This window comes from Suricata suricatta, chromosome 5, assembly GCF_006229205.1.
Source record: "Suricata suricatta isolate VVHF042 chromosome 5, meerkat_22Aug2017_6uvM2_HiC, whole genome shotgun sequence".
Taxonomy (NCBI): Eukaryota; Metazoa; Chordata; class Mammalia; order Carnivora; family Herpestidae; genus Suricata; species Suricata suricatta.
The window spans coordinates 64,505,816-64,529,786 of NC_043704.1; positions in this window are offsets into that span (position 1 = coordinate 64,505,816).

Below are 23,971 nucleotides of genomic sequence, written 5' to 3' on the forward strand. Positions count from 1 at the left end.
CCATGATTACCAAGTGGCATGATTAATAGGAGAACTAACCCCAGTCTCTGATCCACTTAGGTCAAGCAGTCAAGCGCACACATTTTCAAGTAGGGGAAGCAGGGTCCCAAAGGCCACACAGCGCTTCTGGCTGGATGGACCCCAACAAATATCTAGACCACCCATCCTTTGCCCTTCAAATTTACCTCAGTGTTTCAAATATATGCCCCTCTCTGTTATCTGGGGCTATTTCTCTATACATATCCTTTGGCCCTTTTCTTCCCATATCCTCTGGCAATATGTTCCGTCAACTTTCCCACTTTCTTTTAACTCATTATGTTTTCTGGATTCCTTTGTCTCCTAGAAAACCTCCTTTACCACATCTCTCCCAGTCAACTCTGGGGGTTCAGCATCTACCACCTTGCATTCTTGCTATACTTTTAGGTACTGTCAAGAATTGTGAAGAGTCAAAGATTTAATTCTACTTGCAAGCTCGCCAGCTAGTGTCCCATAGTTTCATGGATATTGGCAGAAAACACGATGCTGGGAGCCATTTCTGAAGTCAGGCAGGTTTGCCAGGCCTCCCGCCAACAGATGGTAACCAGCATCTATACCCACTCAACCCCCACTCAATTTCTACTTGAGCACCGACCCCCAAGGTGCCTGACTGACTGATAGATATCAGGAGTTACTTGCCTTCTTATGCTAAAAATATGTGAATTGTACCTTATAAAAATACTTATTATAGGAGTTTCTTCTTTTGTGATTATGGGAGCAAATATTACATTTTCTAAGGAACCTGTTTTTCTTCCCCTCCAGAAAACAGGCTATTGACCCTTGCTCACAAAAGAACTAACTCTTGCCTTTGCTATGCTAAAAACATTGCCTTGTATTTGAATGCTAAAGAAACCTTCCTTCCCCATGTGATAAACATCTAGTCACCTACATCAGTCACTACTGATAAAGATTATGCATGAGTCTTCTACCAATCTGTGTTCTGGGAAATTTCTACATACCAAAGAATTTGTGATCAGAAATCATTGTGTAAGGCAATTGCCACTTCTGTTTTGTACCCCATACATTTTTTCAATAAATAAAGCTGACTCTCCAGTCAGTGCAGAGATGCCTGCCTGATGATCAGAAAGAAGCTGAGGCTCTCTTGCTCCCTTTGGCTGACACCGTCCATCCTTCTGGGAGCCCTGGACCTGCTGGAGCTGGACTCTGGCAACACAAGATGCCTAGTCAAAGTATTTTATTACTCAAAGTAAAAACAGCTACCAGAATATACACTTTTCTTGCTCTGGTTCCCCAAGCCCCACTTGGATGATGCAGAAGGTCATGTGACACCAGAACACACACCGGGTTACATTACAGGAAAGAAACCCTGTGCTTAGGGAACTTGAATCTTTTAGTTAGTACACACACTTGCCCTTCCCTCTGGGGAAAGATACTATCTGTATCTTCCAAAGCTGCTTGCTCTACAAACTTCCTTGAAGAGACATAGCTGACAAAAAGGCAATCAGTGTCTACTCAAAAGACAGAAACATGAGATGTCCACGGAGAACTATCTTCTAAAAGCAACTAGTCCTATTTCCCTAACTACACTGTAAAATCTTTGAGAGCAGAATTTGGCAAATATTTTCTAAACAGGTCAGTTAATGTTTTAGGCTTATATATCATATAGTTTCTGCCATGATCGCTCAAAAAAACAAACAAACCCAAAGCCAGAAAAATATGTAAAAGAATGGATGTGACTATATTTCACCAAAACTTTATTTATAAAACAGGTGTCTGGCCTCTACCTGAGAAACACATCTTATTTACATGCCACATACTGTTCTAGATGCTGGTGAAGCTTCAGTAAATACAACAGATTAAATTCCCCACCCTCCTCCACTGTATACTCTACTGGAAGAAGACATCACAAAACAAAATAAGTGAAAGATAGTTTGCCAGATGATAATACATACTATGGGCTAAAATAAGGCAGGAAACTAGACACATGGAGGAAGGTAAATTTTTACTTAGGGGGTTAGGGAAGCCATCCATTGCTAGGCAAACAATACTTCTATATAAACCATTCTCAACATCACAGAAGGTGACCTAGAGAAAAGACCTGAAGGAAGTGCTGATACCTAGAGAAGAGCATTCTAGGCAAAAGAAACACATCCAGGGATGCCAGCACTCCTGGCGTGTTTGAGAAGCTGGAAGCAGGCGAGAAAGGTGAAGCAGAGAGAGTGAGGGAGAGAACAGTGAGAGACGAGCTCGCCAGATAACTGGAGGACTGGATGGAGGCATAATCTGTACTGACTTGAAGTTTTAGAGATAAAACTGTTGCTGTGAGAATAGTCTGGGATGGAAGTAGGATGACAATTCAGGGTGCCTTTAAGATAATCAAGGCAGTGAGGATTGCTGAGATGAGAGTGATGGCAGCTAAATTTGGGATAAACTTTGGAAACAAAGCCAATAGGACCTGCTGGTGGCTTGGAGGTGGTCTGTGAAACAATGGAGTCAAAGACTGTAGCAAAGCTTTTGGCTGGAGCTACAGGAAGAAAGGAGTTGTTGCCACTGATTGAAACAGAAACCCAAAGAAAGAGGGAATTTAGGGGCAGATCCGGAGTTGGAGCTGGCATGAGAATGTTAAGTAGATGCTTAGTAATATGTTAATGATAATAAGCCACCTACTTAACAAAGTTGCCTAAAGCCAGCCCTGCGGCCCAGGCCCAATGGTGTGGCAGGAAGTTCGGTTCTTAATAGCCAGCATCCTCCTCTCCCCTCCTCAGAGTCCAGCCTCGCGTGGCCTCTACAGATGGGTCAGCTGGAACATTAATTCAGATCGCTTCTCTGGCCAAATAGACACAGAATGATGAGAAGAGTTCTTTGTCCAGACTTCATCTGATGAAGGACAAATCCAGTAAATGAAGAAGAGGCTGTCTGCCTATCAAAATGCATATTCATTAAACTCTTCACAACTGTCAACCCGGAAGGGGGAATGACAGATTTTTAACAAGATAATTTGAGGAACATTCCCTAAACATATTGAACTAAATTGTCCCTCATGTATCTGAGCTTGTGCCATTAGTCGCTGTCCACATCTTGAATTCTCCCCCGGGCCACTTCAAGGGGTCAACTGAGGAGTCCCCTTACACTGCTTAACAATCAGGGCACAAAGCTTACTTTGAAAAGAACGCAGGGGTTGCTCGCGCTGAAAGGGCTGGAAGGAAAAGAATCCCAACGTTACAGCTGTGCTCATTCCAGCCCAGACTCTCACTTCCAGGCAATACCCCTCTAGGCAAAAATAAGATTAGAATGCAACTTTGCTTGGCTCCTGCTTGCTTTTAGACAAGGATTTCGAAGCAAAGGCAAAGCCCCACTCGGTATGTACAAATAAAATAATTCACATACCCAATTTTACCTTGTCATGCAATCTGATTCATTTTTATGCATCTCTTCAGTGTTTCCCACATAAGAAAAGCAGCAATAACTTTAAGAAGAATGTTTCTGTGTGCAGAATTCTGTTCTTTTTCAGGCCTTAATGTTGGAGGAGGTCAGGCTAGCTAGTCCCCAAAGTGAGGCTGAATTTCAGGCAAAAGATTGGATGCCTCTTTGAAATATTTGAGCAGAGAGGGTATATTCACCTGGAGGGAAAAATAAAAGCCCCTTGACATAGAAAGAAGACATTGCCCAGGATTTGACAGAAGCGTAATGGGTCTCAACCCAGGGGAGAACTAAGTTGACAGTTCCAGCACTGGAGACAGAAATGGAATGGACAGAAGAGAAAAGAAAGTTCAGTGAGTACTGAAGGAACAAAGGTATACTTGTTTCTTGAGAAGAGAAGCCAGCAGAGCTGTGCCTTAAAATGTCTGCATAGAATGTGGGTGATTGGCCCCAAGAGGTGATAGGCACACCTTGGAAACATTAAGATGCAAATCAGGAAAGTGTATATATCCTTTGGGATTTATTTTGTAGCCAGTAACAATTCCTGAATACAACTGATAATAAGGATCTGTTATCTGAAATGATAAGAAACACAGGATTAGGAGATTTCAAAAGTTGGTGCAGCAGCTTAACAAGGTCAACAAAAAAACCTCAGTTTAATGCTGATTTTCTGCTCTATATAACTGTTCATGCATTGGCAGTTTCTCTCATTATCACAAATTAGATAAACAACTCCTGTGTCCTATTCTCATAAAAAGTATCTCAAAAATAAGGAAGTGGGTTGGAACACAAAGGACATGCATCTTTTAGTAGTGGAGGTCATTCGGGGATAATACCAATTTCCCAGGAGACTTCCTCTTGTATCCCAATGACCAAATCTGACTTATCTATCAGAGGAAGCAAATAGTTCTACTTGCCTTAAACTAGTCAAAATCTCTTCCCCGGGGGTTGAGTACATTGCTGCAAGAATAAAATTGAGGTTTTGTTTACAAGGAAGGGAAGCTATCCATCGGGTAGAAAACTAAGAAGGTCTGCCATATTTAGCTCCTCGCATTTCTCATATTCTATCTTAAAATATACTTCTAGGAACTAAAGACTTCTGCAGGAGGAAAGTTTGAGAAACTGAGATTCAGAAGTCTAAGAAAAAAAAACTGTGAAATAAAACAGAAGTTTTCTTAGTTTTCTAGAACTATTTGCTTCCTCTGATAGATAAGTCAGATTTGGTGGGCAACTTAGGATCACTGTTATCTGCCAATTCTGAAGTAGTTGAAAAGCTCAGAAGGGGCTCAAGGGACACAGCACTTGGGAGTTCACCACCTTCTATGAGAAGCTCAGTGAAACCACTAGGCTTTGGGTTGGTAATATGAGGTTAGGCACTAGGAGTAAGGGGTAAACCAGAAATAGGCCTGGCCTTACCAGGTCTTCAGCTTCAAATCACCTCATTCCTAGAAACTTCAGTAAGAAGATCTGAAATAGCCAGTATAAGTTATAACACACAAGTTGAGAGGGACAGTAAAGATATTAAAAGGTTTTTAGTTCATTGCATTTTGCAGGAAAAGGTAAAAGTCCTAACTTACATTAGACATTGATAAGTCAAAAAAATGTGTTGTACTCTGTAGGACACCATTAAAGAAGCTGTTACCAAAAATGTATCACCTTATTAACATATTAATAATAAAAAATAATCCAAAAAAGGGGGGAATTTCTTTATCACTCACCGTATCAACAAAGTAGAGAAGGCATATGATCATCTCAAAAGATGTAGCAAAAAGTATTTGGTAACTTTTAGTATCCATTTATGATGAAAAAACAACCCAATTAGAAACAGAAACTTTTTAAAGCAACTTGATGGAGGTACAATGGATATACAATATACTTCACATAATGAAAGTTTTGATTTGATAAGTTTTGACATGTACATATCGCCACAGTTAAGATAAGCATATCCATCATCTCCCCAAGTCTCCTGGTGCCCTTTTGCAATTTCTCTTTCCCTACCCCCTCTCATCACCATTCTAGGCCCATTGAAATACCGGACTGCTTTTGGTTATTATAGTTTTGCTTGCATTTCTTTAGAATTTCATGCAAATTGAGTCATACAGTCTGTGCCCTTTTTTGTTTGGCTCCTTTCTTTCAGCCTAATTATTTTGAGAATCATCTATGTTGCTTTATGGACCAATAGTCCATTCCATTTTCTTGCTGAGTAGTATTCTATTATATGGGCATGTGACAATCCATTAATACATTGAACTGTTGATGGACATTTACACTGTTTCCAGTTTGGGGCTGTTACAAATAAAGCTGTCATGAACATTTCTGCAGAGGTGTTTCTATAAATATATGCTTTCATTTCTCTTGAATGAATACCTATGAGTAGCATGGCTAGGTCATACAGCTGGTAATGTTTAACTTATTGATTGATTGAGTGAGTGAGTGAGTGAGCAAGCAGGAGAAGGGTAGAGAGAGAGGGAGAGAGTGAATCGCAAGCAGGTTCCATGCCATCAGCCCAGAGTCCTATGCAGGATCTGAACCCATGAACCCTGAGATCATGACCTGAGCCTAAACCACGAATCAGATGCTTAACTGACTGAGCCACCCAAGTGCCTGGTTATGTTTAACTTTTGAAGACATTACCAAACTTCTTTTTTAAAGTAGTTCTACTATTTTATATTCCCACCAGCAATGTGTAAGAAGTCCATTATCTCCACATCTTTGCCAACGCTTGGTTATTTTCAGTTTTTATTAATATTAGCCTTTCTGGTAAGTATGCAGTGGTTTTAATTTCCCTAATCACTAAGGATGTTGAAAATGTCTTTATGTGCTTATTTGACATCCATTCATCTTTGGAAAATATCTTTAAATCTTTGTACATTATTAAATTTGATTTTAAATATTACTGTATTTTGAGAGCTTATATGTAAATATAAACTAGATACAATTCCTTTATCAGATGCATGAGGTGTAAATATTTTATATCAGTCTGTGCTTGTCTTTTAATTCTCTTAATGCATTTTAAAAACAAAACTTTTTCATTTTGATGAGGGAGATTTATCATTTTTTTCCTTTCAGGGATTAGGCATTTGGTGTCATATCTTAGAAATCTTTGCTTAACCCAAGATCACAAAGATGTTCTCACGTTTTGTCCTAGACCTTTCATGTCTCAGGTTTTACACCTAAGTCTGTGATCCATTCTTAATTAACTGTTGAATATATTGTGACATATGAAGTAAGGTTACATTTTTGCATATGGACATCCAATTGTCCTCGTGTCAACAACTGAAAATACTACCTTTACGTAATATTGCCTTTACATAAACTTTTGTCAAAAATAAGTTGTCCAGTACTATATTCAAAACACCTTCCTGGATGCACTGGGATATAAGAAATGATAAATAGTGAAATCCCAACATAGATGAATTGACTATAACCTAACTGCTCCATAATTTGACTCCACTCCACTGCATGGTCCCAGAGAATGTTAGAGTGTCGTTAGGGAGGTAAGGAGAATGATTGGCATTCAGATATTTTGAAGATGCCTGTTAGTTTTCTCTGTAGCTGTGGCTTTTCCTCTACTGACAACTTCTAATGAAAATAAAATATTTGGGTTGCATAGTCAGGAAGCCTTTCAGTTTAGCACCTTAGATCTGGACATTTAAGACCATGATAAGAAAGACCATTAATGAAAAGCAAATTATATCTGCTATTTATATATGCATGTTTGAATATTCAGTGAATGGTGTGTTTTACTTGACTGTTGCATGAATGAATGTATTGGTTAGGGAAGTTTCATGCATGTGTATTTACACAGGGTAAAATACCATTATTAATTTTAGTTATCTGGTTAAGAGTTTTTAATATATTTAAATGTAAATTTTTGCTTTGAAAATAAAATGCTTTGTAATAATTTACCAAAAGGTAACTAGTCACTGCAAAAAAAAAAAAAAAAAAGAAAGAAAGAAAAAAAAGTTATCCATATATGTGTGGGTCTATATCTGGATTCAGTATTTTTTTTCATTTATATTTTTGTCTCTCTTGATGCCAATACCACACTGTTTTTATTATGGTAGCTTTAAAATAAACCTTCAAATCAGTAAGAACAGTAAGTATTAGCTTCTCAAGTTTACTCTTCAGAGTTGTGCTGGCCACTCCAACTCCTTTGTACTTCTGTATTAAATTTAGAACCAACCTGTCAATTTCTATGAAAAACCCAGTCAAGTACAAAGCAATATGCAGTGACTATTTAAACATACTTAATGAAAGTTACTATACATATGATGGGTAAAAAAAAAAAAAAAAAAAAATTCTTATTATCTCATTCAGATGAAACTATAGGGCTGACTCCCTCTGTGGCTCGCATTCAGCACAAAATTCAAATGTATATTGTATCAAGTTTACAAATTACTAGATTATAACAAGAAGTGAATAATACTGTGTGCTGGGGATGATCCCAATCCTTTACATACATTATGTCATTTAATGTTCAGAACAGCTAGCAAAGAAGGTGCTATGATGCCTCCCTATTTAACAGATAAAGACATCTGACTCAGAAAGGTTAAGAAATTTGTCCAAGGTCACACACTCTTGAGTTGACTCCAAATCCAGTTTATTGACCATATGGCTACACTGCCTCTGGGACCCTAGAGATCCATTTAGGTAATTAAATGCATGCCTTATCTGCTCCCTACCAGTCTACAAACCCCACAGAGATAGAAATACCAGTGCTCATACAGTACCTTGAACACATGATATGGAAGGCCTTTAATACTTAAAGAGTGAGTGAATGAATAAACGAATTGATAGATAAGGAAAACAGAAAACAAGAGTTTGAGTTGAGTTGAGGCACACAGAATTTGGATGTATTTGTCTGTCAGGCTTTTTGTAATGTTTTGTAATAATTTACCGAAAGGTGAAATCTGGGCTTCCACGAAAATAGTCGACGAAGCTGTAGAAATGAAATCTGACAGCCCACCTGTAAGGAGAGAAAAGTCTTGCAAGCCTTGCAGCCCAGTTTTGACCACCTAAAAGGTATTGTAGAATAAGCATCTGCGCAAGAAAACGCAATTATTTAGGAAATACTTCTTGTAAGCTAAAATCTGAATTACTTAACTAATCGTATCATTTTAGAATTTTGAATGCTAAAGAGACCTTGCAAATCATTGATTCTGCCTCTCTATTTCAACATGAATAAATGGAGCCCCAGAGAGACGGATGGACCTATCTAAGGTCACATGGTTTGCTGTGAACAGAAATCCGAGTACTCTCATTCCCAGCCTAACACTCACTCTTCTACAACGCCTAGTATCTATGTGTACCCAGTCATAGATGATTTCACTTTTTATGATCTGTAGGCTAAAGAGGGATTTCTGCAGGCAGGATTAATGTCTCTACAGTTCTCTAGAGAGAAGAATGGCAAAGGCCTATTAGAGGAAAGAGGAACAAATAAACAGGGGTCTGGGAGGCTTCAAGAACAAGATGAAAACATAATGTTTCCTTCCTGTTAGATTTCCTGACAACTTCAATAAGAGAACAATTTTCACAGTATTTATAAGAGAAACAAGAAATTTTCTTCAGCCTGGCATGGCTCTAATTTGGAATATTTTCCTCCTATAACCCATTGCCATTTGGCCAAATTACTTGACTGTGTTTTTGTCCAACCCACTTTGCCCAACTAGTTCCCTCTATTCCAAGGATACCATGCACTGATAATACTTCCAAGTAGGCACAAGTACTTGGTACTCATATTCATTATCTTTAATTTCCCTATGACCTTGAAAATAAGAGGTGATCATCACTCTTGTTAAATAGATGAAGTAACAGAAGCTCAGAATGTACAATACATACTAGGAATACTATTAATAAGACACAGATCCAGAAATCAAACCTAGGTCCTGGTGATGCCAAAACTTATGCTCTTCCCAAGCAGTGCAGAAAGACTGATCAAGCTGAGTGATGCATTCCCAGCCAGCACAGACTATTGACCAAACTGATCAGTAAGTGTTCTGGTTTGTTGGGCAGAATGAGTGTCCTTCATGGGTGTCCAGAATAATCAATGGTTAGAAAAATCACTCACTGGTAAATAAGGGAGGGACATAAAAACAGGATGAAACAGTCAGAAAAAAAAAATAATTAAAAATAGATAATTTGTGGCAGACACTATTCCACACACTTTATGGAGTATATTCTTGTTTAATTCTTAAAACTACAGAGTCTTACAATCTGTAATCTCCTACAGATGAGGATTGAGAGGATCTTAGATTAAGGTGACCTCAAAATCACACAGCTAGGAAATAGTGAACGTCTTATTTCAGGGCCCTGGAAAGTTTAAAAATCTTAATGCTGAAAGGGTTCACCCTTTTTTAACCCTAGAGAGTTAAAAAAAAAAAATCACCTGAAATGTAAAGAACAGAGAAACAAAGAAGCACCAGGGAAGTGGATGTGTGAATGGACAAAGCGCCGCACCAAAATATGCAGCTTTTATTTAACAAATGTAAATGTGTGTTAAATACCAGTCTCAAAGATCCCTAAAGTACCTTCTTAAATTCTATAAAGCTAAAGTTGAATATCTTTTTCCTGTGTGAGACTTTTAAGTCTCCAGATATAAATAACACATTACGTTGTCTCTGTGCAATATAGTTTGTTTGGTGTGAAATTGAGCAGTGCAATTGTATTTACTATTAATGATTAGAAAACCAACTGTTGTATGATTCACATAACCATAATGATAAATGATAATGGAACATGAAAAATGTATGACCACTACTTGGTCTCCAGAGCCAAATCAGATCAAGAACAAGAGTAAGATATAAGTGATGATGAATCCCATTTCCGATCTGCATAAGGACACTAGGGGCTTGCAATTCTCCCCTTGAGTGCAAGGGTGACCTAAAGCCTTTGTTCAAAAAGAAGCAGGCTCCTGGGGCTACTAAGCACATTTAGTTAAGGCTATGAGTGCCCTACTCTTTATCTTGGCCTCTTTACTCAAATTAAACATCTCATCATGAAGAATCTAGGTGCTCTGGAGGCATATGGGCTCTGAAGAGACAGATCAGATTTGATTCCTGCCCCATTACTTACTAGCTGTTTTGACCTTAGACATCAGGAACGTCTGGCTGTACTCCAGGATCCATTCTCACCTTTTTTTCCTTTACAATAACAGAATTTTTAATTGGGCACAGTGCCACCTAGAATACAGACTACCTTCCCCAGCCTTCCTTGCAGCAAATTATCTTATGTGTCCCATATGTCTAATGCTGTCCTGTTTGAGTGTCTATGAGCCATTTCTGAGAACTTTCCAAAAAAGTAGGCTACTATACTCTCTGTCCTCATTATTCACTCTTTCCTCAATCCGACTGCCTAAAATATGGCTCTCACCCTGAATGATAAGGCTGAAGGGAACACCCAATGGATTAAAAAAAGGGGGAACTGGTAGGAGTCTCCACCTTTGAAGATCTGAGACAGAGCCATAATATACTATACAAACCCTGGACAAACACCTCTGCACATTTCCATGATAGAGAAATGCACTTTTAATTTAAGGTTATGTTAAGATTTTCTCATCTTTGCATTCAAAACTAATCAGAACTAATGCAGACAAGTTGAATCAAATGCGAATAATAATAGTATACATGTAGCTCAGAGGTATACTGTGAGGATTAAATGAGAAAATTCATGTTAAGTACAAGGCCTGGAAAATAAGAATTAAATATTTTTCATTATTATTAGTATAATGATAGTATTTCTTGCCTAATGAGGACAATTTTCTTGTCTTAAGCCTTAGACAGGGATTATGATATTTGAGGCACGTCCTCAGACTAAGACGTTATAAGAAAAAATGTAAATGGTCTTGTAGAATCACTGTGGTCCTCATACCTAAGGCTCCTTCTTTCTCTAAACTAACAATTTTATATAAGACATAAAGGATTAGGGTCGAGACAGCCCAGAAGATAAACTAGTAGGATTTTTTCTTTCCAACTCATCTTTTCCAATACTCATCAGTCATTAAGTTCTCTTGTCAATTACAACATTCCCACATGATGCTTTCTGGTTTTCAAGAAGTCTATTTTAAACCAATTATGTTTTAGGATTTTCACTTCCTGGCACCTCAGATTCATCATTGAATTATTTCTAAATCATAATAGAAAATGGATTATTTCTAGGGAGAGCTCTGAATATGTGTGTTGGTTTCCTAGCCTTTGTTACTAAATAATTTGTACATAACTTTGGTCTCCATTCACCACAGAGGTAAAATATATAGGTAAAAATGAGTAGTGGAGATCATGGAAGAGAGAAATTACTGAGAATTACATGTGTCCAAGAAATCACCACTGAAGAGATGGCACTTAAAAGAAGAGCAAGATTTAGATTTATAAAAAAGAAGAAGAAAGGGCTTTCTAGATAAGGGGACCGACATGTATAATGGTACAAAACAGGACAAGGGAGTAAGCCCATGCAGGTGAAGCAGAGAATTCATGTGACAAAGCAGGTGAGGGTGTCAAAAGGCACACTGAGATTAGGACATGAAAAGCCTCAAATACCAAATGAAGGACTTTGGACCTTAGAGTCAATAGAGAGCAACCAATGGGTGCTGAGTAGAAAAGTGAAAGTACAAAATGATAGTTTCACTTGTGGTAATGAGCTGGATAGATTAGAAGTGGAAAAGATGAAGAGAACAATCTAGGAGATGTTTCTGAACAGATGTAATTCACAAAGTAGTTCACCCATTTAAAGTGTGTAAGTCAGCGATTTTTAACATATTCGCAGTTGTCCATTCCTCATGATCTAATTTTAGAACATTTGTGCTCCTCTCTAAAAAAGCCTTGTATACATTAGCAGTCAATCCTCATTCCTTCCCTTTCCTCCACAGACCTTAAATAGAGTAATAAACTAATCTACTTAATATCTGCATAGATTTGCATATTCTATACATTTCATACACACGAAATGATCTAATATGTTGTCATTTGTGACTGGCTTCTTTAACTTAACATAATGTTTTCAAGGGTTGTAGCACGCATGGGTCAATACTTCATTTCTTTTTATTTCTAAATAATATTTCATTATATGGATATATCACATTTAATTTATCCATTCATTAATTGATGAACATTTAGGTTAATTCCACTTTAAGCTATTATAAATAATGCTACTATAAACATTCTTGCAAAACTTTTTGTAGAGACATATGTGTTTATGTCTCTTGCGTATATATGTAGGAGAGGAGTTGCTGAGTCGTATGGTAACTCTACATTTTACATTTTGAGGAACTGCCAGATTTTCTTCAAAATAGCTGTACTTTTTTACATTCCTAACATCATTGTATAAGGGTTTGAATTTCTCCAAATCTTTGACAATACCTGCTGTTGTCTGTCTTTTAGGTTATAACTAGTATACATACTAGTAGGTATGAGGTAGTATCTCATTGTATTTTCCTAATGACTATATTTATCATGAGTTGTAATATAAATAATATATATTATAAGTTATAAGAGTTATTTAGTTGTTTATATATATATACATTTACATATTCTGGACACAAGTCAGATATATGATCTGATACATAATTTGCAAGAATTTACCCGTATTCTGAGGGTGGCCATTTTACTTTCTGACGGTGTCCCTTGAAGCACAAAATTTTAGGGGCACCTGGGTGGCTCAGTGGGTTAAGCATCTGACTTTGGCTCAGGTCATGATCTTAGCTCATGGGTTTGAGCCCCACTCAGGCTTTGTGCTGACAGCTCAGAGCCAGAAGCTTGCTTCAGATTCTGTTTCCATCCATCTTTCTCTTTCTGCCCCTTCCATGCTCGGAAAATCTCTCTCTCTCTCTCTCTCTCTCTAATATAAATAAACACTAAAAAACATTTAAAGCACAAAACTTTAAATTTTGGTTCAGCTCAATTTATCTATATTTTCCTTCATCACTTTTGCTTTATGTGCTTATCCTAGGCAACTATCTACATTTTCTTCCAGAAAATCTATAGTTTTAGTTCTGGAGAACTTGGGTGGTTCAGTCAGTTAAGCATCCAATTCAGTCTCAGCTCAGGTCATGATTGCACAGTTTGTGAGATCGAGCCCCACATTGGGCTCCATACTATTAGCATGGAGCCTGCTTGAGATTGTTTCTCTCTCTCTCTCTGCCCCCTCTCCTCATTCTCCCTCTTTCTCTCTCTCAAAATAAATAAATAAAACTTAAAAATATATGGTTTTAGCTCTAACATTTAGGTCTATGATCCATTCTGCATTAACTTTTGTTATATACATGGTATGACATATGAATATAACTTCATGTTTTGCATGTGGATATACAGTTGTACAAGTACCATTTGTTGAAATAGCAGATTTTAAGGCATGTAATTAGTAAGATCATTAGTAAGAACCACTAGGAAAGCATTATAAAAAATAAGGGTTTGTGGTCAGGTTGTGAAGAGGCAAGAGAGGGTTATACCTGGGTAACCAGGAGAATAATGTTAGTGCCACTGGCATGAATAAGAAAATCAGGGAAGGAAAAAGATTTGGGAGTACGATAAGCTCCATTTTGGACATTTGAGTTTGCACTGTCCAGATGAAAACATACAGAACATCTGAGAAGATGCATAATGGTAATGTAATGTGGGAATATTCTCCATGAAGATGCTAATTAAGTACTTTACCCAGAGGAAAAATTTAGAGTTTAAACAATACCAAGGGGAACAATTTCATTCAGATAGGAAGAAGAGGTAGAATAAAATATATTTTTCAAGTAATTTATTAAATCATTCATTGATTCTTTCAATGAATGTGTTTGGAGCCCTCATTATGTGCCATGAGCTACATCAGGCACCTGGAGCTGAAAGAGATAACAATCAGCATGGTCTGCCTTCATGAAACTTTCCATCCAGAGCAGGCAGAGAGACAACTAAATAAGCAACTGCAGTATAATTATAATTGTATGATAAAGAAAATATAGAGTTGAACAGAAAGCATTTACTTCAGTCCAAGTATGTAAGTAAGGAAAGATGCTAGAAAACTCATTCTCCAACCTGAAACCTAAGGCGGAGGGGGGGGAGGGCAAAGAATGACACAGTAGTAAGGGGAAGCATCCAGGCAGAGGAAAGCATGTACAAAGAAGAGAAGAGAATGCTGCTCACTTGAAAATATAAGGACTGAAAAATGTCTGCTCAGGCCAGAGTCCTAAGCCCCGGGAGAGGAGGTGTGGTGGAAAGATAAGCAGCTAGATCCCAGACCCCAGACGAATGGCTGATAAGCCATCCTCACACCTCCTCCGCTTGCTCCCTCCAGAGTCTGATCTTTTGGCCCTTATCATTTCTCATGCACCAGAACCCACGCCCAGGTGCAACTTCAGGTTCTGCCTCTTTCTACCCCAGATGCTTACTCTAGACACGTCCCTCTGCTTGGGCTGCTGTCCTCAATCTACTCCATTTGTTCCCCTGTAATACGCAAGAGTAATGTGGGAGCCATTCCTCCAATTTTATTAACTTCACCCATTCCTGGGACTAGCCAGGTCCCCACAGTAGTTTACCTGCTGCAATACTAGGTGTGTAACTATGCCCTAGGGCTTCCTGAGCTGCTATGAAATGTGGGTCCCACTGCACCAGTGGCCCTTTTTCTGTCCTGGCAGAGATACTTGCCTCCCCTTTCTTCTACTGGATATAGTTTTGAAGGTTGAAGAGGTGTAGGGGAAAAACTGGGGCTTTGAACACAGCAAACTGAATCTAATACCAGTTCTGCTACAGGTTATCTGGCCACAGATAACTAACCTAATCTCTTTGAACATTGGTGTACTCATAAATTCAGGTTATGCTTCCAAGTGAGCATGCCAAATGAAAGAGACAGGCAAAACCCCTGGTATGTGGGAGGTATTCCATGAATGCTGGTTTGCTTCCATTCTGTCCTCTGCTAAGTACATAGCAAAGAGCTCACCTTCTATGCCTCATATTCTTGCCTGGGCCCTTCTTGCAAAAGATCGTTTCCTCTGAGATTTGGTTCTCTAAATTTCACACCCTTTATCTTTCATCCTTCCTTATGTCTTGCCCTTTAATCACACACACCTCTCCAGTCTTGAACTTGCCTCTACCAGATGCTTTTCTCCTCTCTCTCTCTCTCTCTCTATTCTTTCTCCTTTCTGTCTCTCTCTCCAAACCTACTCCCTCTCACATTTCTCAGCTATTCAAATGAATTTTCCATATCCACTGACAGTTTCCTCACCACCCTCTTACCTTTTCATTGCCTACCATCAAGTGTTTGTCTCCATCCCTGTTCTGAAACCTGAGAAGTCATTAGAGACTTCTGGCTTATTGCTGGGGCACCTGGGTGACTCAGTTAGTTAAGCATCTGACACTTGGTTTCGGCTCAGGTCATGATCTGATCGTCCATGAGATCGTGCCACATGTCAGGCTTTGCACTGACAGCGTGGAGTCTGTTGGGATTGTCTCTCCCTTCTCTCTGCCTCTCACCGTCTCATGTTTGCTCTCTCTCTCTCTCTCAAACTAAATACACTGAAAAAAAAGTTTGCTTTGTTTTTCTAAAACAAAGGGCTTTTCCTTTTGGCATTATATATATATATATATACACACACACACACACACACACACACACACACATATATATAATGTTATATATGTGTGTATATATATAGTTATACATAGTATATATACAGTTATATATGTGTATACATATGGATATGGTTATATGTAGTGTATATAATTAAATATAGTTATATACATGTTAGTTATATATATTACCAAATATTTATATTACATTATATATTATACATATTATCTTACATATATTATATTTTCTGTATATATTACATTATGTATGTCATACTTTATATTACAAGATATGCTTTGGCATGAAGATAAATCATCAGGGACAAAAATCCCATTTTGTTTATGTTGCTAAGTGACTTGCTTACTCTGAAGATATACATGTTTCATGCCCAGTTTAATGAACTGATTTGGATTCCTGGATCACTTACAAGAAAATCGTATAACTGTTGATATGAGGATTAATATAAAACTCTACAAATGAGCAACAATTAGAGAATATGAACCAAAACCAGATAAGCAAAGCAAAACAAAAGTACAAAGCAAAGTAAAATTTGCCATGGATGCATGATTTAGCAAAGAGAGTGAAATAAATGGCAGATTTGAAAGTTGAAGCTGAAAAACAAAGTTTCCTGGTAAAGTTAGAAATGTCAAATTTTCACCAGTATAAACTTATTTATAAAAATAATTGAAGTTATTTGTTTTGAAAACCTACCTCCTGCCTTCACACTATATCTTGTCTAGGAAACAGATATAAAAATAGCTCACTGCCACTTGCAGAGAATAGACAGGAACTAGATGGGGATGGATGCAACCTTACGTCCTCTGTGCCTTACTTACACAGAGGGGGAAGGGTCCCTGTGCTGTGCTCCAAGGGAGAGGAGGGAGGCCCTGTGGAGGGAGGGTGGCAGGAGGAAGAGCTGGAGTGTGGAGGAGACAGATGGCACAGGGTCGGTTCTGAGTGCGTGAACTGGAGGTAAACTACTCTTGTCACATCCTGCTGAGCACTTAGGCAGTGGCTTCAGAATAAGTTATCACTGTCCTTCAGAGTTCTCATTAGCTCAGCAATGTCAAGTGAAGAGGTTTGGGGCCTTCCTGCAGATGCCCAGGGGAAGAGCTGGTCTGAGCTAAGACACACTCAGGGGTCAGGTTACCAGACTGGGAGGGGTGGCAGCGGTCAGAAGTGCCGACATTTAAATCTGAGTGGACACAGACACAGCAAGCAGACAATGAGATCAGAAAAGATTGTAAATTCAAAATCAGAAACATGGACAGGAAATAGAGAGTTTCTAAGCTGTGGTCAGCATCAGAAAGAATCATAGATTTGTTTAGGGAGAGCAAAGGATTGAAGCAGGAAAAATAACACCCTGTGAATCTGAAGATGGGTTCTAGGCTAGACTTTGTCATGTACTACATGTTTGATCTTGGACAAGTCATCTAGTTTCTAAGCATCAGTCTCAAAAAACTTGGAAGTTTTTAACTTCCAAGCCAGAATGTCTTAATCTGTAAACTAGATAAAATAACAGAATCGTTCTCACTGTAATGTTGTAAGAACTAAATGAGATAACCCATTAAATGAGATACCTGGAATAATAAAGACCCTAGCATACAGTAAGCAGGTTCATTGTGGATCATTTTGTTACTCTTATTATTATTTCTGTCTTGCAGGGATTCGGTGCAGACCAATCAGATGAGATAATATGTCTAAGCCCGTAACCTGGCTACACTGGTTCTCAGACCTTAAGCTTTGCTACCCAACCTGTTCCATCACCCTTGTCTCCACTCATTTGATGTCTCAGGAAACATCAATCTGAAGCCATACAACAAGCTGTTGACAGCCCCAGACACTGATGTCCCCAGCAGTGAACTGTCTGAAAAGGCCACATGGAGATCATTCAGGGAGATGAAAGTCGACAAGAACATCAAGTGCCACAAGGGCTACCTTGGCTAAGACACTAGTACCATGCCCTCCTGACTGCCTAGTTAAGATCACCTTGATGTGGTCATGGTAAAGTCTTCTAATTTCAAATAAAATAAAATATATGAACACACACATGCACACACACAGAGAAGAGACGGGAATGGGGAGAAATGCATCCCAAAATTGATGGTGATCACATCTCGCCTAAGGGACAACTTTTACTTTATTCTTTATACTTTGATTTCCAAATTTCCTGCAATACACAGGTATTGGTAATATAATCAGGGGTAAGTTTAAAGAAGTATAAAAGTCAAAAATTAAAGGCTGAAGTCTCTTTACCTGGACTCTGGTGACATAAAGAAAAGAGGGGCTCCTGGGTAGCTCAGTCGGTTGAGCGTCAGGCTTCAGCTCAGGTCATGATCTCATGGTTCGTGGGTCTGAGCCCCGCATCAGGCTCTGTGCTGACAGCTAGCTAGATTCTGTGTCTCCCTCCCTCTCTCTGACCCTCCCCTGCTCACGCTGTCTCTGTCTCCCAAAAATAATAAATAAAAAATATTTAAAAATTTTAAAAAAGAAAAGAAAAGGGACATAAGACTATATTCATCAGTAGAAAAGAGTAGGAAACTTGCAGCAATGTCCCAAGTAGTTTTTCATTGTTGTATCCCTTCTTTCTGTTTCCACTGTCACTTACACTGTATCACTAGATTCTTGTAACATGGTCTTGCAATTTATTTCCTCACTTCCAAGCTCTACTTGAGGCTGTGCCTCCCACACAAGCAAGAACACATCCTGCTGTGAGCATTATCTTTGTTAGTTAACTTCCTGTTCAGTCAATTATAATGATGTCCTGTCACTGTGGATATCACTCAACAGTTGTCCACTGTTCAATATCTTTTCTTAACTATTCCTTTGCTGTATTTTCTTCTCCACTCCTATTTCTCACTAAAACTTTGTGAGTCCTCTGTGTTTCAGCTAAACCAATGGTTCTCAAAGGATGGTCCTTTGGGCCAAGGGTGTCAACATCACTTGGGAACTTGAAATGGCATTCTCTGGCCCCACCCTAGACCACAGAATCAGATACTGTTTTATCCAGCTGTCCAGGTGTTTGTGATACACGTCAAAGTTTGAGAGCAAATTTTAAGCACTGAGTTAAATTGACTCAGTGGCTCTCTTCAAACCATACTTGTTCATTCACACCTGGTTGCCTTCCTACATGGCATGGGAGCTTTGCAAAGGATCATCTTGGGTAGGATAAACTACATTTCTCAGAAGGTCCTTACTGGCAGGTGTCTGGTCAGGCTGCACATTTCGGTGTGAGACTTGGAGGGCAGAAGTGAAGCAGCAGACACTGGGGTAGCTCATACACATTGTCACTCACCTGCTGAATCACTACCAGGAGTGGGACAGCAGTTGGGTCTACAGCCACTCCCTGCCCTGTGATTCTGCCCTCGTCATCTCTAATTCCTGGGCCAGATGGGCATTTAGCTCCACAATGAAGGGCCCTAGCTTCCCCTGTGGACACTCATTCCATCAAGGTCAGAGGAAATGAAAACCACTTCGGTTTGTGGATTCCAACTTGCCTTTGTTCTATCTCAAATTGGGCTTCTTCTCCTCACTGCACATCTTACAAACTCCCATTTCCTGCTTCGGAATCAAAGAGAACAGCCTCATCAGATGTGCCCTAAGTGAGGCAGAGGTCTCTTCCCCTACCGGAAAGGTGAGGGCAGAGGCACAGGGAGAGGATTCCCTGCCCCCCTCCACAGGCGCTCTCCTCTGCACTATTACATACTCTCAGAAACAGCTCAAACCTGAACTCCAGAAAGTTTTCCAATAAATCCTATTCCAGTTTTATTCTTTCCTCCCTAATTCTGAAAGGTATGTTGCTGTCCTTTGTATTCTCACTGGTAATCATTCTCAGGCTGTTTCACATATCCTATTTATGCCACCGCATTTAGATTTTGAGCAGTTTTTGGTCAATAATCATGTGTTATTTTGCCTGGTTCTACCCACCCCCTCAGCACCCAGTAAAGCAAATTCTACTTAATGTGTTTAGTGACATCATCTTATCTCCCTAAACTTCATATTCTTCCCGAACATTCTTTTTTCACTTCCAGTACTTCATATGAGGCTGATGACATTCAAATATGTGTCTCCTACTCTGACCACTTTCCTGAACCTCAAGCTATATATACAATGGCCTACTGAATAGCTCCTTACAAAGAACCCTACGGCACTTTGTTTTCAACCAACAAGCTCAAATCTACCCAGATAGCCAACCTCAGACTAAGTAAGACCTTGGTGTTATCCCAGATGTCTCACTCTATCTTTTCCCCTACAGTCAGTCCTATTACAGAACCCTCTAGATGCTTACTCCTTGATCCTGTCCACCTCTTTCCTTGTATCAGGTACAATGATCATAATGGTTAAAACGGTGGACTGCAGAAACAGGCTCAGGTAGACTTGAATTCGGTTCTAGTGATTACGCTTTACCTAAGTAAGACTCAGTTTCTTCATCTGTAAAATGGGAACAGTACCTATCTCAAATGATTGTTGTATTAACACAGACAAATTCTTATAAAGTCATATATAATCACTGTCACATGGCAAATACTCAATAAGTATTAGCTATTATGATTCCTCCTTCTGGTATTACTCTAAAACAAGTCACTATCTCTTTCTTGGTTATATCACAGATTTATCACTGTTTCCTCACGGCTAGACTTTCTTCTCTCTCTCAATTATAGATGTAGAATTTTATAAAATGTCATCAGCAATTTTTAAAATACCATTAATTATTTCTTCAAATGCCACATATATTTTAGAATGGCATTTTAAGTATATTAATGTTTCAGATGAGATAAACTTAATTAACAAATTTATATGGTCTGAGTGCCAAGAACCAGTGGGCTTGGCATGAGTTCCCAAATCCCTCTTTGAGTATTTAAAGGCAACGAGGTACCAGTGCACACAGACTTCCAGAAATGTCCCTGAAGACCCATAAAATGCCATACAGAGATATACAATACGCCTACTGAATCATGACAGGTCTATTTTTCTGGGACGAGATATGGATATCTGTGACTTTTCTACTTTTCTCTGTCACTCAGATTGGAATTTCCTAGGATTGCAATAAGAAGATTTGCCACATCCTTGTGAAGAGATAGGTCTTCTCATTGCAGTGACTTTGACCAAGACAGACAGATATAATGGCTGCATAGCAGATGGACCTCAGTCAGGTTTTAGGTGACTGCTTCAACTGAATGTTATAAAACTGAATAAAATGCTACCAATTTCCCCTTATAATTAAAGAAGTGTAGAGTGAGGAAGTAAAAAGATTTAGTATTCATTAAAGTGAGCATCCTTAATAAAGTCTTCATTTTCTATTTCTGAAAAGCTTCATGTTTTCTTATTAGCACCAAAGTACTTTGTCTATCTGATGAACTCTGGCCTCTATGAGAGTGGTTTGTATACACTGCTTACCTTCCTCGCTAAGCGGAAAGTGACTTAAGGGCATTTCTATGTCTGATCTGTCTTTGTATTCCAGCACTTGCACACTCTCTTGCCTACAGTATGTGCTCAATGAATACTGAACTAACCAGATGAATAAATATGCCATTGAAATTTTTGTAATTAAATCATACTTTATAATCAAGTGGAACAAGTCGCTATTTAAAGGTACTCTGTGGAAAATTGTTATGTATAATGCCAAATCTCCTCATTGTTTATCGTATATTTCATATATCAAGTTTACTTAATTCGATACAATTCAAAAGTGCACAGATTGAGCATCTGTTACCTTCCATTGACTGATAAGGTGCTGAGACACAAAGAAGAATGAGATATGGCAAATTTCCCTGTGGCAAATTTCATTTTCTGCTCTTCTTCAGGTGGAATTTACTGGCACTCTTCCATGTCCTCCCATAACTATGAGTGGGATTTTGACTGCTCCATCTCACAGTGATGCCATGTGACCTCGGAGGCCAGGTCACAGAAAGGATTCAGCTTCTGTCTTGCTCTCTCAATCATGACTCTCCCCAGCTTAGAAGTTGGCCACCACACCATGAGGAAGCCCAAACTAGCATTAAAGAAAGAGACAATAGGCCCAAAATGGAGTCACTTGTACTAAGCCTCACATTAGCAAAACAGGACTGAATACGTAACCTAACTGCAGTTTCAAATCCTCCCAGGTATTTAACCTTTAACCAGTCAACCTGGAGTTACCTGGTTAGCACTTTGAGGTGATGTGCCATACAGACCCTTTCCATTCCCCTTAGGAGGGCAATCTTGCCTGAAACATTGAATTCTTTCTTAATAATTTCCATTTCTTCTGCTCCCTTTAAAAACTTTTACTTTTCTACAGCTTGGTGGAGCCCCTTTTCATTTGCTAGATGGAATGCTGCCCAATTCATAACTTGTTGAATAAAGCCAATTAGATCTTCAAATGTACTCAGATGAACTTCCGTTATTTAAAACTAGTCCAAATAGAGAACAGAGAGGCCACATTAGAGAGATCCATATGAAGAGGAACAGAGGCCCTCCAGTGAACAGAGTCAACCACCAGACATTCGACTGAACATGTCTTTCTATGAGAATTTCTCATCATTGGCGTCACTGATATTTGAGGGAGGATAATTCTTTGGAGGTAGAGGATTAGGATGATCAACAGCAGCCTGGCCTCGATCACGAGATGTCAGTGGCATCCTCCCCTCAAGTTGTGTCAATCAAAAACATTGCCAAATGTCCCCCGTGGAGAAGGAAAAATCATCCCCAGTTGAGAACAATTGCTTTTACATGATTCTAGCACCTGGCCTTCGAGCTACCCCAGCTAACTTCAGGTAGAAGAAATGAGGTATCCTTGCTGAGCCCTGCCTAAATTGGAGATTTGTGAGCAGAGCAGACATTGTCATTATTATGACCTACTAAGTTTGGGGATGATTTGCTGCAAAACATTAGATAATGATAAGAGCCCCTGACCCCAAGAGACTGTTTTTCCTTCAAGGGTGGAAAGCAGCTACAAAACCAAATAGATGCCATTCTACAATAGGCACTTACAAAATCTACTATAAACTTTTGCTTGTGAGGCACATCTTGAACAGTGTATTCATGTGAGAGAGGCTGTGTATGTATACAAAGAGGGGCAGGATACTGATATCCTAGTCTGTGGTCAGACTGAGCTATTAGAGTATCTACGTTAACCTAATTTCAGCATATATAATTATACTGTCTTCCTAATTTGCTCATGCACTTTCAACTGGAAGTGGTGAACACCGGATTCTTAAATAACTGCACAACATTAAGGTCACCTACAGTAATATCCAGTGTGTTTTCCTGTAAGCTACATTAGATGACTCAGTCCCAGAGTATATGGAACAACTGTGAAATAATATTCTGAATAAAGCTGTGGCAGGGTCATGTTTGGTCTGCATGGCACTTGTAATACGTCTCCAGTTATCAAGGAAAATGTCTGGACACCAAGTAAGAATATGCAGTGGTTAATACAGAGTGTGTGTGTGTGTGTGTGTGTGTGTGTGTGTGTGTGCGTGCACTAAATTTACATTTTTTAAATAATTTAAAATTAAGATAAGATTGATAATATGCATACCTATAATTTATGGTTTTGCATAATTACAACAAGCAATGTGTGCTATGTCTCACTTGTAATAATGGTAATGGTTATTGTCAAATTCTTGCTCTTGAGCCCTGTGCAGTTTATGCTGCAGTGTTAATCCTCAGCACAGCCTAGATGCAGCAGTTCAAAAAAGTTAAGTGACTTCTCCAAAGAGCCTATGGGATTTGAAGCCTATTTCTCTGACTCCTAAGCCTATTTTCTTTCCACAAAACCTGATCCTTTTATCTTTGTGTCCTCACTAGTCAACACAGTGTGTAGTACATAGATAGATATTGAAACAAGTTTGTAGCTGTTGATTAAAAATAGCTTTGACTCACAAATGTAATAGCTTGGCATGGAAAAGAGACAATATAGCCTATTGGATTGATCATTATGATGGTCAACCCAAGTTTGTTGATTGCTATGCAATGGAGGAGTTACCCAATAAGGGATTATTCTAGATGTTAAATCAACTGAATTGGC